Genomic DNA, 16083 nt, shown 5'->3' with positions numbered 1-16083 from the left:
TGGAAAAGACTACAACTTGCAGTAATCAGGATTGTTGCTGTGGGGACAAAAAATGCCGGGCAACTTTAATATTTTGCTAATCTACCGGTGACTGTGCCTAGAACTATCAGTTGGGACCTGGAAATAATACTGGAGGAACGGATATGAGGAGAGATGAGGAGGAGGTGGGCATTAATATCACTGAAACTACCAAGAGACAAAGGAGTATTGAGCGCCTCAGATCTGACAATACATTACCTAGCAGCGCAATTGTGTAGTTGACAAGATGATTGGGAGGCTAAGAAATCACAGACAGGGCAAACAAAAACCAGTTCACCAGATGACAAAGACATAATACGTTCTGATGAGTAATAAGCTAGATCATTCCTGTTGAAAGTTACTGCGAACAGCAACTGCAGGAAATCCGCCTTTTCTGCTTGGTCACTCCAGTCGGGCTAGAACAATTTTAGAGTGAGGGTGACATCAATATTACAACACCAAAGTCATAGGGATTTTGAAATTGCGGCGACGGCTAGGTGCAGACACACGGTCCACACGCCGAAACTACAGAATACATAAACGCGGCTTCTCCGCGCCACCTGATGTTGCTACATTTTTGCATTATTTAGGTTGGCTACATAACAACATACACACACAGTAGGTAGCACCTATGGGCACCAATCTTAGTGTAGGGTAGTTTGTCTACTACACATGCTCGGTCTTTCGTCCTGATGCAGCGCCGTGGATCCTTATGACCAGTTTATGCATGAAACATGTTGACTTTCCTTTTGTGAAGGAGTGACCAGAGTCAGGTCCCTCCCCTGAGACAACAGGAGACCACTCCTACACAGTCTCAGCACTCAGACTACCTGGGTTCCTTGGAAACAGGTTTTTATCCCTGGAATGGTGACCCCCATTAAAGTATAGAGCAGGATCCCCCTTACCAGTTATAATCCTTTATCTCACACCCCACCACTTCACAAAGCACCTCACCCGCACTCATCATACGGCATCCTCTTAAAAGATCTTCGCTAAAGTGACCCTTTGAGGGACCCGTAGGGCATTGCAGCGCCGGCCCGACAAGGAGCACCGCCCTATGATGAAGTATGACATCCTCTAGGGGATGTGTGAGGGTACTATGAACAGTCCAGCTTACTGTTTTAGCCAGTACTCTGACCTAAGGTACTCTCCACCCTTGAGAGATTGTGCCTTTCTTTCTATCCTTCATAGAACATTAGCCCTTTGTTCAAACTTTGAAACTTTGACATCAATATTACAACACCAAAGTCATAGGGATTGTGAAAAGTTCATGTGTCACATAAAGAACAAGTATAGCAAATGAGCCACACCAATTCTGCAGGAGAATAGTACGGGTCTGGTATGTGTTAGTGGTGCATTTTATAGCACACTGTAGCAAATATATCACTAAAGCATGGCGTGGTAGAGCATTGTCATTTTAAGAAAGCATTTCTTCTTAATATGGCAACAAAATTTGCATGGCATGCAGTTCTCTTATATATAACTATATAGCGCACTAAAGATGAAGTGTGTAAACCGAGCTTCAGCAAATTTGTGCTTCACCAAGTAAAGTGTCTTGGTTTGTTTTCATCCTACAACATCTTGGTTTTCATCGCACCTCAGAATTACAAAAATTACACATTTACATTTGTCTTTTCCCAACTGCTATGTTTTGAAATATTTGTACAGTTTATGTACAGGTATTTAAATGTTGTGCTATAAAAGTTATTAATAAAACTTTCATCCTATAGCCTTTATTTCACATTCCTGTGTCTCAGCAAGATTGTCAGTTTGCTTTACAAAATCCTCTATCTTTGCAGTCAGAGAAAGAAAACGCCATTCTCCAAGTTAAAACAATAAGCAGCAATTTGAAATAAGACATAGCGTGACATTTGACTTGTCTTTGTACACACAGCAAATGGAACAAGATAAAAACAAGATTTAAACACATCTTAATTGCTTATTTACCTTCTGAACTCCAGCTTATTTTAGGGGTGCTAAAGCAGCACCAGCGCCCCTACTTCAGCACCTGTGGGTCACTCCGAATATTTAGCCTTTTGCAGAGCTCTATATTTTTGCTGGCTTTTGAACCCTGTGGACTTTACCCCTAATAACCTGTAGCAAAGGGCCTGTGTTCACTTTTAAACATGGTTGAAATGGAAGATTTCTAATCGGTGTACGTAACTTAGCAATATGTCCCTAGTATGATGTACAAGATGTGCCCAGGGCCTGTAAGTAAAATGTAACAAATAGATTGCAGCACCTATTATGCCAACCACTTCAGTGACCGTGTAAAACATAGCTTTAGTCCTAGTCTAGCACTGTAACTTGACTGACTGTTGCAGTTTAAACACTGCAATTTGACCTGTCAAAATAAACCCTTTTGAGAGGTCGAAATCTCCCTTTTGAATATTAATAGGTCACCCATATGTAGCCCTTGCAGCCTCCACAAGGCAGTGTGCATGATATTTAAAAGTAGTACATGTTGAAATCTAATGTTAATATGTTCTTACAGTGACTGGTGCCCAATGGTAACTTTTCACTATAGCAGGCCTAATTGTCCCTTATAGAAAACCAGAGTACAGATTAAAAATACTAATACTGTATCTCAGGAATGAGACTAACTAGAAGAATAATTCAATACAATTTTTAATAACTATTAAAAATCCAATACAATGGAGAAGTCAGAATTTTAATAAATATTAAAGAAAGTAACTTTTAGAAAGTTACCCTTGCCCAGCCTAAGGTTCTCTGAGGCTAAAGTTGCATTTACTCTCACACGTCTGCCAGCCAGTATTTGCATTTGAATAGGTGAGAAAAAGGTGCAAAGTGCTTCCTAGGAGCAAACAATAGTCTGACCTGAAAGTGCAAATATGACTCCCCTGAGCCGATAGAAAATGCAGGATGGGGATGTGAGCATCTTTTTTGACATTAGTGTCAAATCCTGCTTGAATGACAAATCCTGCTCGACAGGACTGCTGGGTTTTACATATAACTCTGGGGCACACTTGAAAAGACAGGAAATAGGATGGCAAAGCAATTCCTGTGTATTTCACTGTCTGGTTGCTGGTAAACCCTGCTTTGCTTTTACCAGACTTCTGTCTGTGAGTTTATTGGAGCTACAGTGACTGCCTCTAACTGGACTTTAGTGTTAGATGTGGGAGATCACTAGAATTACCCCCCCCCCCCCCACCACACAAACCCCCCGCCCTCAGAGCCGAAGTTGAGTGCGGCCGAAGCCTACAGCCACCTTGAAAATGCCCAAAGTGGGTAAGGTTGGCCCTGGGAACTTTTGCCCCCATTTGTTAAGGTGTGCCCAGGTGTCATTCCCACCAAATAGCTTGTGCCAGACATAAAAATGGCACTTACAGACACTCCCTTCAGGCGACTACAATACATGTGGATGATCAGAACAGGTCCTTTTACTACATGTGAATACAACCAAGTCCAAGATAGTCAACAAAACTAGAAATGTGATTATCTCTGAGGTATTATATGTTTACTTCCAGATTAACATGGGAACATTTCGGCATTAGAATCTGACTTTTACTTGGTGACTCACATAATACGTGCTGATACTTGGGAAGCATTCATGGTATATATTCTTAATTAGGGATAGCACATGTTTGATCATTATATTTGACTGACTACCTGTGAATATCACCCATCCCAAGATGGTCAAGAAATTCATACATTTGATAGCCCTGTATTATGTCAAAGGTTAGACTGACTCCCCGTGAGTTAGTAAGTACCTCCCCTGAGGTCCTGGGGGAGGCTTTGTGTACTTCTGTGGTAGACTGGGACTTAAAGGACTAAAGTCACAATGTAAAATCTTTGACCAGAATGAACCTGTTTGGTGTTTCTGACTTGCACTCCATCGCGGTCAGAGCCACTTTATGACGCTCTTCCCACTTTAAATTTGAGAAATTCTTATCCCTTATTGGAGTTATCATTTTTTAATTACATTTTACACTATTCTTCTAATTCAGTTTGGGATTTTTATTGTTTTAGAATTTTGATTTTATAACTGTTTTGACGCTGCATAAATAACTTCTAAATTACCCAAAGGTAAGCCTGCTATAGCTGCCAGGGGGCAGAAGTCAGGTTAACTGAGTGACTTGGAGGATTCACCATGCCACGGCTGTGAGTATTCCATGACGTAGGTAGTCACTCATCCCAAGTAATAGTCCAATTTTTAACAGCAATGTATTGTCGGTAAGTGACCCTCCATAGAATGAGTTACGGGAAGCATCATGCACTGGCAATACCATTAAACGGTCTCCCTAAAACTCAAGGATATCATACAGAAAAAGAGTTGGCATGGTGGGAAAAAGTAGTAATATTTACAGTGGGAAAACTATTTGAAAACGGTCAACTACTAACATTTGAAGCCCTTGTGACGGATTATGGGGTACATGCATTTTGAAATTGTAGGAAATAACAACAAGCACTTGCAAAGCAATCGGTCTCGCCTTTGGGACCTTGTATGTTTTTAGCTATGCAGCACATTAGCCTGGGTGCTGAAACCTCTACTGTTCTTTAACATGGAGGGAAAGTAAGCACCAAACTGTGTGACACACCAGGCATGGGAACACATGGAGAGAAATATTGCCTTTCTGCAGGAAATAGTATAGTCCAAAGCTCTGTTTTTAACATAAAATCTGGGCCTTCGGCGGTCATATCACTGAAAATACAAGATTTGAAAAAAATATTATTGTCTACGGGTGCTCGTGGAAGACAATTTCTATGGACTGGAATCTAGAGAATGCTAAAGTGATTCTGGTATTTTATAGACTTCTGCTGGTCGTTTTCTATCAAGACCGTTAAATAGAGGCAGTTGCCAGAAAAATAAAAATAAAAAAATCCCTCAGCAGAAAGCAATTCTGGTATCTTACTGACCTCTGCTTGTTGTTTTATCAAGACCGTTAAATAGAGGTAGTTGAACAGAAAAAAAAGTCCCTAAGCGGAAGCAGACAAGTGCTAGGGCTGATCTCCGGAGCACACAAAGTGCTTACACATACAAGTATATATAAGTATATACTAAAGTATATACAAGAGGTCTCGAATGCTCGACCTAAAAATGCCTAAACAAATGAAATAAAAGTATTTCACAAAATGACGTACCGATTTGCAAGTAATTACGACACAGCCAAAGAACTGTTAAACGTAAAAATAATGGACTGCATAGAATGATGGTATTCCAATGTTTAGTACCACATTTATTAGAATAGTGAGTGAATATGCAACAGTAAAGAAACACATACAGGTGTAATAGCGGAACAATGTTATATAAACGGCTCATACTCATGATACTTAAGTACTGTCTGGATATGCCATGTCAAAACCCAAGTACATAAGAGTTTGAAATTCTGACCATGAGAGGCAGCAGGCCATTATTTTAGCGTTTCACACGAGGCTCATCAGCCTTCATTCTCATGAAAGAAAAGGAAGAATGGCAAACCCCAGGTTAAAAGCCATATTTCTTCGTTTGTGGAGGTGTAATTATGGGCACGGAGCCCACTATGAAGCATTTCAAGATGCAATTTAATGCTCACTGGGCCTCCAGAATATTGACTAAAGATTCCCAGTGAGGATGCTGTGCTATGGACGTGGTATTTTTATTGAACTCCCACCTACCCGAAGTGAAGAGTAGCCACACAGTTAGGGCTACATGACTTAAATATCATGCTGTAAACACCAAAGTGTTGCGGTCAATAAAGATCTGTTTTTTTTATTTATTTCAAACAGATTTTATTGATTACAAGCCAATGGCAAGTGACAAATAAAGCAGTATGCAATCAGTCAATAGTACATTTCCATGGGTCGAGTTGTTTTCCTTTAGGGTAAGCAAGGTGTAAGGAGGCGTTAATCTTTTTGTGAGTGCATATCTTATACAACAGGATGTGTGTACATATGAAGGTATCTGTCCCTCTAAAACCAAGGAAATATTTTCTACAGTATACATTGCACTGCCAACTGAAAAAATCAAATTAATCTCCCTCTCGTTCCCTTCCCCCTCAGTCTAGGCGTGCCATGACTGAGGTTAATGTCCTCATAAGAAATGCAACATGAAAATAGTGTGGGAAAGTGGCCTATTTTGACTCATGTATTCTAGTCTTGGCAACTTGCTTCTGGTGCTGTATGCGGAGGGCAAACCCATTTGGCTGTAGGTCAGGGTGCACCACAGGAGGTAGTTGAGTGACTTACAACATCAGGGAGTATCTAGCACCTCCTCGCGAGTTGTGGTGGGGTGTGGTGGGAGGGGAGGTATGAGTCAAGATGCCTAAAAAGTGTCACCAGAACCTCCCATGACTGGGAAATATCCAAGGACCCTAGACTTCTTCTGGATTCTCTCAGTCGTCCGGCCCCTTCATAATCTGCCCATCGTATGACTTCTCTCCTCCATCCCTCTACAGATGAGCCCCCCCCCTCCGGGACATCCAGTGACTGGCAAACTCTCTCTTGGCCAATAAGAGTGCCACTTCTTGGAATTTATTAGTTTTGGAAGTATGTGGAAACCAATGTAATAAACAAGGCCCTGATGTACAGTGTGCCTCTCTTTCAGTCACCTTGGCTAATGTGTCTGTCACTGTACCCCAAAAGCTTTCCAACTTTGGACAACTCCAAAACATATGCAAGAATTCGGATACTAACTCTACGTAGCAGTGGCATGTGGCTGTTTCTATCAGAAAGTATCTATTTATTTGTGCTGGAGTAGGGTATGCTCTGGAGTACATAAAAATGTATCAATTGGAACTGGGCATTCCTAGATACTCTGGGGAAGCGCTCGACTAATCGATCCCAGAGTTTCTCTTCGATAGTTACCCCCAGATCTTCCTCCCAGCGCAATCGTAGATTATTAAGTGCAGGTAATGCCTCACTATGGAGCCGGTCAATAAAGGTCTGTTGCTCAGTACACATGAATAACGCCTAAAATACGGAGACAACTTGCCATATCATTACTTTCAGGCTTAGCAATAATATGATAAGTTGGACTGGGTAATATGGAAGCAAGTGCTCAAATTGTTTTTTTAGCACCGCTGATGAGCATGTAACAAAGCAACAACATAAAGCAAGCACTACAATTCTGGTCTCTGACTGGGGCCAAATCTGTCTGGCTCCAAAATGCAAATTCCACCTGGATGAAATCATCTTTACAAGTTTTGTAATGAAAATAAAACGTGTGCTTCCGTGATGCAAATTCGACAACATGCAAATCGAAATGCAAATTTAAGGGACACTTAATTCGTCTTTCCTCCGACTTTCTTAAGAATACACAAGGAATATGGCTTACTGTCTTTGTTGAAATCAGTAAAATTCAGAGATTCTTCTATTTTACTAGTATACCTGTCATTAGAAACAATTCAACCAAGCCTGGCAGGCCAGGTCTCCCCTAAATGGGGGACGGAGTTTGACTGCCATGGCACGGCAAGCAGAAGACCAACGTCTGGCTTAGCAAATCGGGCTGGCTGTGACTATCTGGGACAGGACAAGGCCTCATTTGCATAAAGCTGGTTCATGTCTGGAGCGGCATAGTGAGCTAAAATAATTGGACAGAAACACTACAAATAACAATTGCCAGTTGCTGACAAATTAAACATTCCACAGATCGCTTTTTTGTCCATCTCGTCATAAGTGGCCAAACAAAAACATGATCTTCAGGGGATGGAGAGGATGAAAGAAATATTCAGGTCTTAGTTACTTGACCGCTTCAAGTTATTGTAAATAACATGATGAGAAAACATAAGCAGGAGTCTACCTGTAAAGCTAAGAGTATCTGCGTGGCACCCGTATAGATGACTGGACTAGAAAACAGATCAACAGACTACTGGCAGCACCAGGCTAGGCCGAAGTGTAGATATTCTTGCATTTGGTGAAGATGTACAACCAGTTCCATTAACCAGCTTCAAATAATGAAAGCAGGGATGCAGAGGGAAACAGTTTAACCTAAGAAGAGAGATCTTGAATTAATTTGGACAGTAAGAAACTTGTAGAGCAATTGGTTGAACACCGAGACAGAGAAATCTAGGATGGATTATTGAAAAAAAATGAAAGAAAAGTGTTTGATACAAAGAGAAGGGCTTTCTTAATAGGTTGAAAGTAATAATAGAAGGGGAGACACAGGTGTAAACAATAACTGATCTAGTTTGCCATAAAGTACATTGATAATGGTATTAGTTGAGTGGCAAGTCAGATGGAGTTGGTGCTTAGGGATATTAAGAAATATATGGTGGCTAGCAACTTTTCTAGGTGCTTACATATGCTGTTAATGACCGAACTCGAAGACTGTGGACAAAAAGGGACAGCTGTATCATCTCCAGGAACAAAAAAGGTGGACGGGAGAGGAAATGGTGATGGAAGCACTGTATTCACTGTGCTGCACTGAAGTAATCGAGAAGTGGGTGTGTTCCAGTGGCAGGGTATCAAGGAGATTAAGTGCCAAATTAAGAGTTTGGCGGGTAGGGTACTCCATCTGCCAAACCCTAGGTCCGTCTGCCTCAATTAGAGATGGGTGGACCTAAAGTTTCTCGTCGACAAGGGGCAATATTTGCTCAATCAACAGAAAAAATCTGCCAGCAGGCCGACAGAGTAAGGGCCATCGTTGGAAGGATGTTACACCACCCACCTGACATTACAAAGCCCACCATGTTTATGGTGAGCGGTGCAATGTCTTTTTCCATATCAGTCACTGCCAGGAAAAACCTGGCAGTCGGGAAAAGGAAAACAAATATTACCCCTCCACATATAACTTCTATGGTTTGGGGGTCATTAGTTTTAATTTGTTCAGAAACAAACTCCCACTTTAAGAGTTTAGGTGTGGAAAACCAGAAAGAGATGCAAAACGTTTGGTGAACGACTATCAAAACCCTTTTGTTCATTTAAAAGAACTGCTGTGGGAGGGGCGTAGTCTCGCGCCGCAAGAAGATGGCGGCTTGTCGCTGAGCTCCGCTCGAACGCGGAGCTTTCCTCGGAGGTACAGCCTGTTGTCGGCCCTCGGAGACCTTTGGATGCCGGAATCTTGCTGGTGAAGGGTCGGAGCGACGATTGAGGTCGTTCCGACCACGGTCAATGCATTCTCAGAACAGGCGGCAGTGGCGGTGGTTTCCCTTCATCGAAATGCGAGCGGCGGCCGCCATTTTGTACCGGCCGCTCGCATATTATTACCAGCTGTGAGGTAATCTGGCGTTTTTTATTATAAACACGCGGCAACGTTTTTCTTATTTTTTTTTCATCTCTATCCACATGTTGTATGGCAAATCTTTACCTGCAAGTATAATTGCTGACTACAATATGCCCTGCAACAGCTGGTGACTTTATGCTTTGCTTTTCCTCACCTCGACCTCAAGTCTCAACATGTACCCTTTAATTTAAATATTGATTTGCCTCAGAGGTGCTGATTTTGCATTTTTTTCCCTTTCTCTGATTCTCTGACTTTTATACTTAGCATGTGCCTGCTTTAATTTTTTATCACATTCCTGTCATACTTCCTAGCCTCTTGATAACTTGACATTTTCCTTAAAAGTGTTACGTTGTTTTCTCACGGATATCGGTCAATTAATATCGGAGTGCTGACGGAGGGTGACGCTCTTTCTTTTTTTAAATTATTTTTTACTGCACATGCTTTCTTTTTTTTGGTGTCTTTTCTTCTGGAGCCTCGTTGAGTAGTGATGTGTTATCATTAGGCATATGGGCAGACAGAAGTCTTTATTGAAAATCACTACTCGGGGAGGAGCCTAGCGCGCAACCAAGATGGCCGCGTAGGTGCGAGGCTCCCGAGGACCTCCGCGACCTCCTGAATTAATCCTGGCGAAATCCTGTCCTTGTTGAGGGGACTGTGTTGGGGAGCCGGAGCTGAGGCGCCACCTGCTTTTCGGGCTCGAATCGGACCCCGGACGCCGGTGGGAGCATCGATCGAAGGTTGCGGCCTTCTCCTCGCCGGCCCCCCGGATTGGAGTAGTGGGGCGATCCGGGGACAAAGCGAATAACAGCGGCGAGCGGGGCTGGGCCACTCGCGTACCCCGCACTTTCACTTTCGCTTTTGCGCCCTTCTGGCTCTCAGGCGGGGTCGGGCTGCGGAGCGGGGTGCGGCGGTGTGGCCTTGTCCAGGAGCCCGGTTGACCCGCCGGCGGTGGGTTGACCCGCGGTTCGGTGGTCGCCCCCACCCCCCCCCCTGGCACCCGTGATTTGGTATAGCTTGGCACGACGGTGGGGAAGCCAGCATGTCCACCAAACAAGATGGCGACCGGGCGAAGGTGAAGACGACCCGCCGTGGCACGGCGCACCAGGCTAACAGTATGGACCGCTACACGCTCCAGAAGGGTTCTCCGGAGACATCGCGTGCATCCCCGGTGGGCCCGACGGAGGCATCTGCTCATCCGGTGGGCGCCATCGCAGAGATGAAGGCCTCGGTGGACCAGCGTTTCGACACCTTAGCGCAAAAAATAGACTCGGTCCTGGTGGATGTGAGCCTTGTGAGGGCAGACTTGTCCAAAACAAACGACCGAGTCGACTCTCTGGCTCACACCACAACGAGCCTCACGACAGACGTGGTGGCCCTCCAGAAGGAGGTGCGCCGGCTTGGCCAGGCGAGCGCCCTGATGGACCGGCGACTGGAGGACTCTGAGGGTCGGGCCCGGAGGAATAATGTTCGTATTGTGGGGGTGCCGGAGGGACGAGAGGCGGAGGCGGCGGATCTTTTCGTGGAAGAGTTGATCCAGACCCATCTCCAGCCCCGGGGGCTGAGTAAGTTTTTTGCGGTGGAGCGTGCTCACCGGGTCCCCGGGGGCAGACCTAAGACTGGTGCCCCGCCGCGGCCTCTCATTGCCCGGATTTTTAATTTTCGGGACAGAGATGCTATTCTCCAGACCTCCAGACAACAGGGACCGGTCAAGCTTGACAACATGGAGATACATTTCTACCCAGACTTTACTCCGGCGGTCCAGAAGCAGCGACAGAGCTTTCTTGGTGTGAAACGTCGCCTAAGGGACCTTAACCTCAAGTACTCAATGCTCTTTCCAGCTAAGCTGAGGGTAGAGGTGGATGGTCGCACGCACTTCTTCGACCGGCCCGAGGCGGCTGGGGACTGGCTGGACACTCTGCCTGGGGATCGGGGCCGGGGGGGTGGGGGGGGCGCGGCTGGCGGGGAGGGCCTGCCGGATCAGAATTGAGGGGTGACTTAATATGCCTTGCTCTGGACGTTGTTCCTTCACCATTTATTGATTGCGTATGTTCCCCTCCTATGGAGGTCGTGTGGGGTCTGTTGGGGGCTTCCCTCCTCCTCTGGGGGACTAGTTAGTATTTAGCTATGGGGCGACAGGCACACTGCACTTTGGGGGGGCTGTCTGGGCTCATGCAGGGGTGCAGGGAGGGGGGAGTTCTGTTGGGACCGGGGGGTGGGGGGGGTGTGTTGTTTGTTAGCACCGCAGGGCAAACCCGCTACTATGTTATTGTTTTTAGGATGCTCGATGGGGGACGACCGATTGTTTCGACGTATGATGGGGGGTAGGGATTTGACTGTGTTGTCATGGAACGTTAACGGCCTGGGGGATAGGATCAAGCGTGGTGTGGTCCTGCAGTACTTGAAACGTATTTCACCAGATGTTGTCTTCCTGCAGGAGACACACCTTATAGGTAACTCCTTTCATGCAATGAACCGGCGGGGATATCGTTTGGCGGCCCATTCCGGCTTCACCTCGGGCTCGCGGGGGGTGGGTATTATGATCAAGAACTCGCTCCCGTTGGAGATTGATGAGGTGCGCCATGATGAGAGGGGACGCTACACGGTTCTAGTGGGAAGAATGGAGGGCAGAGTGTTTATCTTTGTATCAGTGTACGTCCCGCCTGGGTTACAAGCCACCACATTCGCGGACCTGGGGCGCCTCCTTCTGGACCTTCCGAGTGGCCTGCTGGTGGTTGGAGGGGACTTTAATGCGGTAGCCTCTGGGTCTATGGATCGCCATCCCCCTAGGGACCTCCCCCGGGCACAGGCGTGGCTGCCCGGCCTTCTGGACACGCTGGGCCTGGTGGATTGCTGGCGATTAAAGCACCCCGCATTGCGACAGTACACTTTCCACTCGGGTGCCCATGGTAGCCTCTCGCGGCTTGATTACATCCTTGTCCCGGCGGCCCATGCAGGGAGGGTGGGGGAGGTGCGCCATCTGGCGCGGGGTATCTCAGACCACTCCCCATTGTTGTTGCATTTTGATGTCTTCCCGAGGGGGGATGGCAGGGTGGCCCCAATCAATGCATGGTATTTGCGCGACCCCACCATTCGTGCCGATTTGATCAAATCCTTACAGCGATACTTCGACGAGAATGTGGGGTCGGTCTCTTCGGCCATCTCCCTGTGGGAGGCTTTCAAGGTAGTCCTTAGAGGGGAGGCCCTCTCCTTTATCTCCCATGCCCGGCGGCGCGAGCGGGAGGAGGTGACCCGGGTAGAGGCCGAGATTGCAGAACTGGAGGGTGACCTGGGGGGTGGGGTAACAGACGCCAAGTTGCATGTTCTACACCTAAAACAGGCGGCCTATCGGGCCCTCGTTACGGAGGCGGCCAGGGGTCTCAGTAGAGAGCAGCAGGGGCGATTGTATGATGTGGGTGATAAGGCTGGCAAATTGATTGCGTGGTTGGATAAGAGGGAGAGAGCGAGCCGCGTGGTGCCTTTGATTGAGAGTGTTGATGGTGCGCGTGTCACTGAGCCGGAAGCCATTGTCTCCTGCTTTGCGGATTATTTCCGCGAAGTCTACTCCCCGGTTTCCCCCTGCTCGGAGGAAGATTCCCATGCCCTGCTTCGGGACATCGCACTGCCCTCCCTTACGGTGGAGGACAGGGATTCGCTGGACGCCCCTCCCACCTCGGACGAAATTGCCTTGGCTATTCGCTCGGTTGCATCCGGCAAGGCCATGGGCCCCAATGGTATTCCCATCGAGCTATACAAACTACGCCCGGATGTGTTGGCACCCCACCTGCGCGCGATGTTCCTAGCGGCCCACTCGCGGGGTTCCCTCCCGCCGGACCAGCGTCTGGCCACAATTGTGGTGATCCACAAGGAGGGGAAGCCCCGTGAACGGGTCACATCCTATAGGCCGATTTCGCTCTTGAATGCGGAGCCCAAAATCCTCGCTAAGGTGTTGGCCAACCGGTTGGTTGGTGTAGTGGGCGATTTGGTCCACCAAGACCAATCTGGCTTTATACCGCACCGCAATACGGCGCTCAATCTGCGGCGCTTGCACGGGGTGCTCGCGCGTGTCCCATTTGTGCGGGAGCCGGCCATCTTGGCGTCCTTGGACGCCACCATGGCGTTTGATACGCTTGAATGGTCATACATCTGGGCGATGCTGGCGAAATTCGGGTTTGGCCCGGGTTTCATTAGCTGGGTCAAATTGCTATACTCGGGCCCATTGGCGCAGGTGGTAGTGAATGGGCGAGTCTCGGCCCCATTCGCACTGGGGCGGGGTACGCGACAGGGTTGCCCCCTGTCGCCTCTCCTGTTTGCCCTGGCCCTGGAGCCCCTGGCGGAGTGGCTGCGGTGGCACCCTTCTATCCGTGGTCTCCGCTGGACCCCCGAGCATGAGGACCGTGTGTCCCTCTACGCGGACGACATCCTTCTGTATCTCGCCTCCCCGCGTAAATCACTGATCGTCCTGGTTGATGTTTTGCGCTCATTCGGTCGCAACTCAGGTCTGGTCATCAACTGGGCGAAATCCTGTGTCTACGTGCTTTCCAGGGAGGCTCCGGTCCTACCACGGGACTGTCCGATCCAGATTGCCTCTCAAGGTTTTCGGTACCTGGGTATCTATATCACTCTTGACCCGGAGGCCCGCTATGAACGGAATTTGCTGCCCCCCCTCCAGCGCTTGAGGGAGGACGTGGTGCGCTGGCGGCGTCTGCCGCTCTCGCCGCTCGGCCGAGCGGCCTTGTTTAAAATGATGTCCCTGCCGCGCTTCCTCTACGCCCTCCAGAATACTATGGACTTGGTCCCGGGGCGCTATTTCCGTGAGGTGGAGGGCCTCCAGCGGCGCCTGTTCTGGGACGGGAGGCCGCGCATTGCTCTGGCTAAATTGACGCTCCCGTGGTACGATGGGGGGGTCGCCCTCCCGGACATTAAACGGTATTACTGGGCCTCCCAACTGGCTGCAATTAATCATGGCCTTTACGGGCCTGCCTTGAACCCGGCATTTGAGATGGATAAGATGCTCCTACCCGGTGGCGATTACAATCGCGCGCTCTACTCCGGCGCGCCCGACTCCCGTTTGACGGGACCGACGCGTGTCATGGTGCGTGTCTGGCACGCGGCTAATGCAGCTATGGGGTGGAAGGACCGTTTGACCCGGGCGTCACCGCTGTATGCGTCTGAGAGGTTGGGCTCCCTGTGGACGTCGAAGGGCTTCGCGAAGTGGGACACGATCGGAATCAGCACGGTGGGAGATCTCTGGACGAGGGGGGGATTCAAAACTTTTGAGACGTTGCAGGCGGAGTTTCAGCTGCAGGGCAGTGAGTACTTTCGGTACCTACAAGTCCGCCATGCGCTGGGCTCCGTCTTCCCGGATGTTGCATCCATTCCGGAGTCTTCCCCCCTGGAGGACAGAGTGCTGGATGGCCATGTACCGGACAGCACGATCTCCCTCATATATAAAAAACTGATCAACGATAGATCGTGCCTGCTGACTAGTCTTCGCGAGGCCTGGGTTGCCGCCGGGCTGGAGCTGGACGACGAGGATTGGATTTCCGCGGTGGCCTCTCCGAAGGAGGTGGCCATCCCGGCTCGCCTTCGTTTCGTCCAGCTCAAGATCCTTCACCGGGTGTACGTGACGGGGCCAAGGCTTCTGCGTATGGGTTTTGTTGGTGACGGAATGTGTAAGCGTGGCTGTGGTGCGTTGGCGACTTTTATGCATATACTGTGGGAGTGCCCGAAGGTGGAGCGATTCTGGCGTGGTGTGCATGAGGTCCTGCGTGTGGTGACGCGTGTCACGCTGCTGCCTGAAGCGAGGAGATGCTTGCTGAATGTATGGGAACCGAATGACTATTCGGTCCCGCAGACGCGGTGGGTGACTCTGGGATACATGATAGCTAAGCGCGACATTGCTCAATTGTGGGGATCCCAGAGGCCCCCTGCGGTGTCGGCCTGGAAGGAGCATATGGATTGGTGTATGTTTCATGAAAAGGTGGTGTATGTGGCGAGGGGTAAGCCTGGGGCGTGGGTGAAACTCTGGGGCCCCTGGAACGCCTACCGCGGGGGTATTTGTGAGCCACCACTGCTACCGGCTGCCTCGCCTGCTCCGTCTCCCTAGACTGCCCCCCTCCCTCTGCCGCGGGTGCGCGGTCCCCCAGTCCCTGATCTACTCCCATTCCCCTCCTCAGAGTTCTGCTGCTGGTTTGGATCCCCCACTTCTGGAGCACGTGCTGTCACTTTGGATTGCGGGTTGCCTTGCGGGTGTGGTTTTTTGTGTTGTTTTGTTTTGATAAAAGGGAACCGTACTGTGGGCATGGAGCTATGCGGCCTGCAACATTGATTTCTCCTGTTTTGCTAATCTGCACTGCCAAGAGACTCTTACTGTATGTATGTAATATGCTTTTGTCACTCTAGCGGCCGGCCAAGTGGTTGTAGGCCCATACCTGTAACTTTTCCAAACTGCAATAAACGGTTTCAAAAAAAAAAAAAAAAAAAAAAAAAGAAAATCACTACTCGACCTCCACATCATTTCAAGATGGCTAATGAAGCTCCAATTTCGGTCAGAGCCTCGTCCTCAGGTACCAAACCCAAGACAGCCAAAAATGACCCTCCCTCACCCATATTATCCTCTCAAAATCCTGTTCTTGATACTATCTTGGATGAGGTGAGGGGTCTTAAATCTTTCATGACCACGACTAACGAGAAGCTCCAACAAATTGAGGATAGATGGATTAATATGGAAGCTAAGGTGTTAGATATGGAGCAACGCATCAGTGATGTAAATGATGTTGCTACTAAAATCCCGATTTTGGAACAGGAAATTCAACGTCTCAAGCTTCACCCTGAGGACCTTGAAAATCGTAATAGACGCAACAACCTGCGCCTTTGTGGTCTGCCAGAAAATCTTGAAGGTCCGG

The 16083-nt window shown here is 48.2% G+C and overlaps 1 protein-coding gene across 1 annotated transcript in view; it reads right to left on the bottom strand.

Annotated features, from left to right (window-relative positions):
- The window catches only part of MMS19 (MMS19 cytosolic iron-sulfur assembly component), a 498998-nt gene that overhangs the window by 392336 nt on the left and 90579 nt on the right, over window positions 1–16083 (bottom strand). The gene's annotated exons all lie outside the window — the stretch shown is intronic.

The sequence above is a fragment of the Triturus cristatus genome, chromosome 1_2 (assembly GCF_964204655.1).
Source record: "Triturus cristatus chromosome 1_2, aTriCri1.1, whole genome shotgun sequence".
In the NCBI taxonomy this organism is placed as follows: domain Eukaryota; kingdom Metazoa; phylum Chordata; class Amphibia; order Caudata; family Salamandridae; genus Triturus; species Triturus cristatus.
The sequence above is the reverse complement of the archived record's forward strand: the minus strand, read 5'-3'. Positions and strand labels throughout refer to the sequence as shown.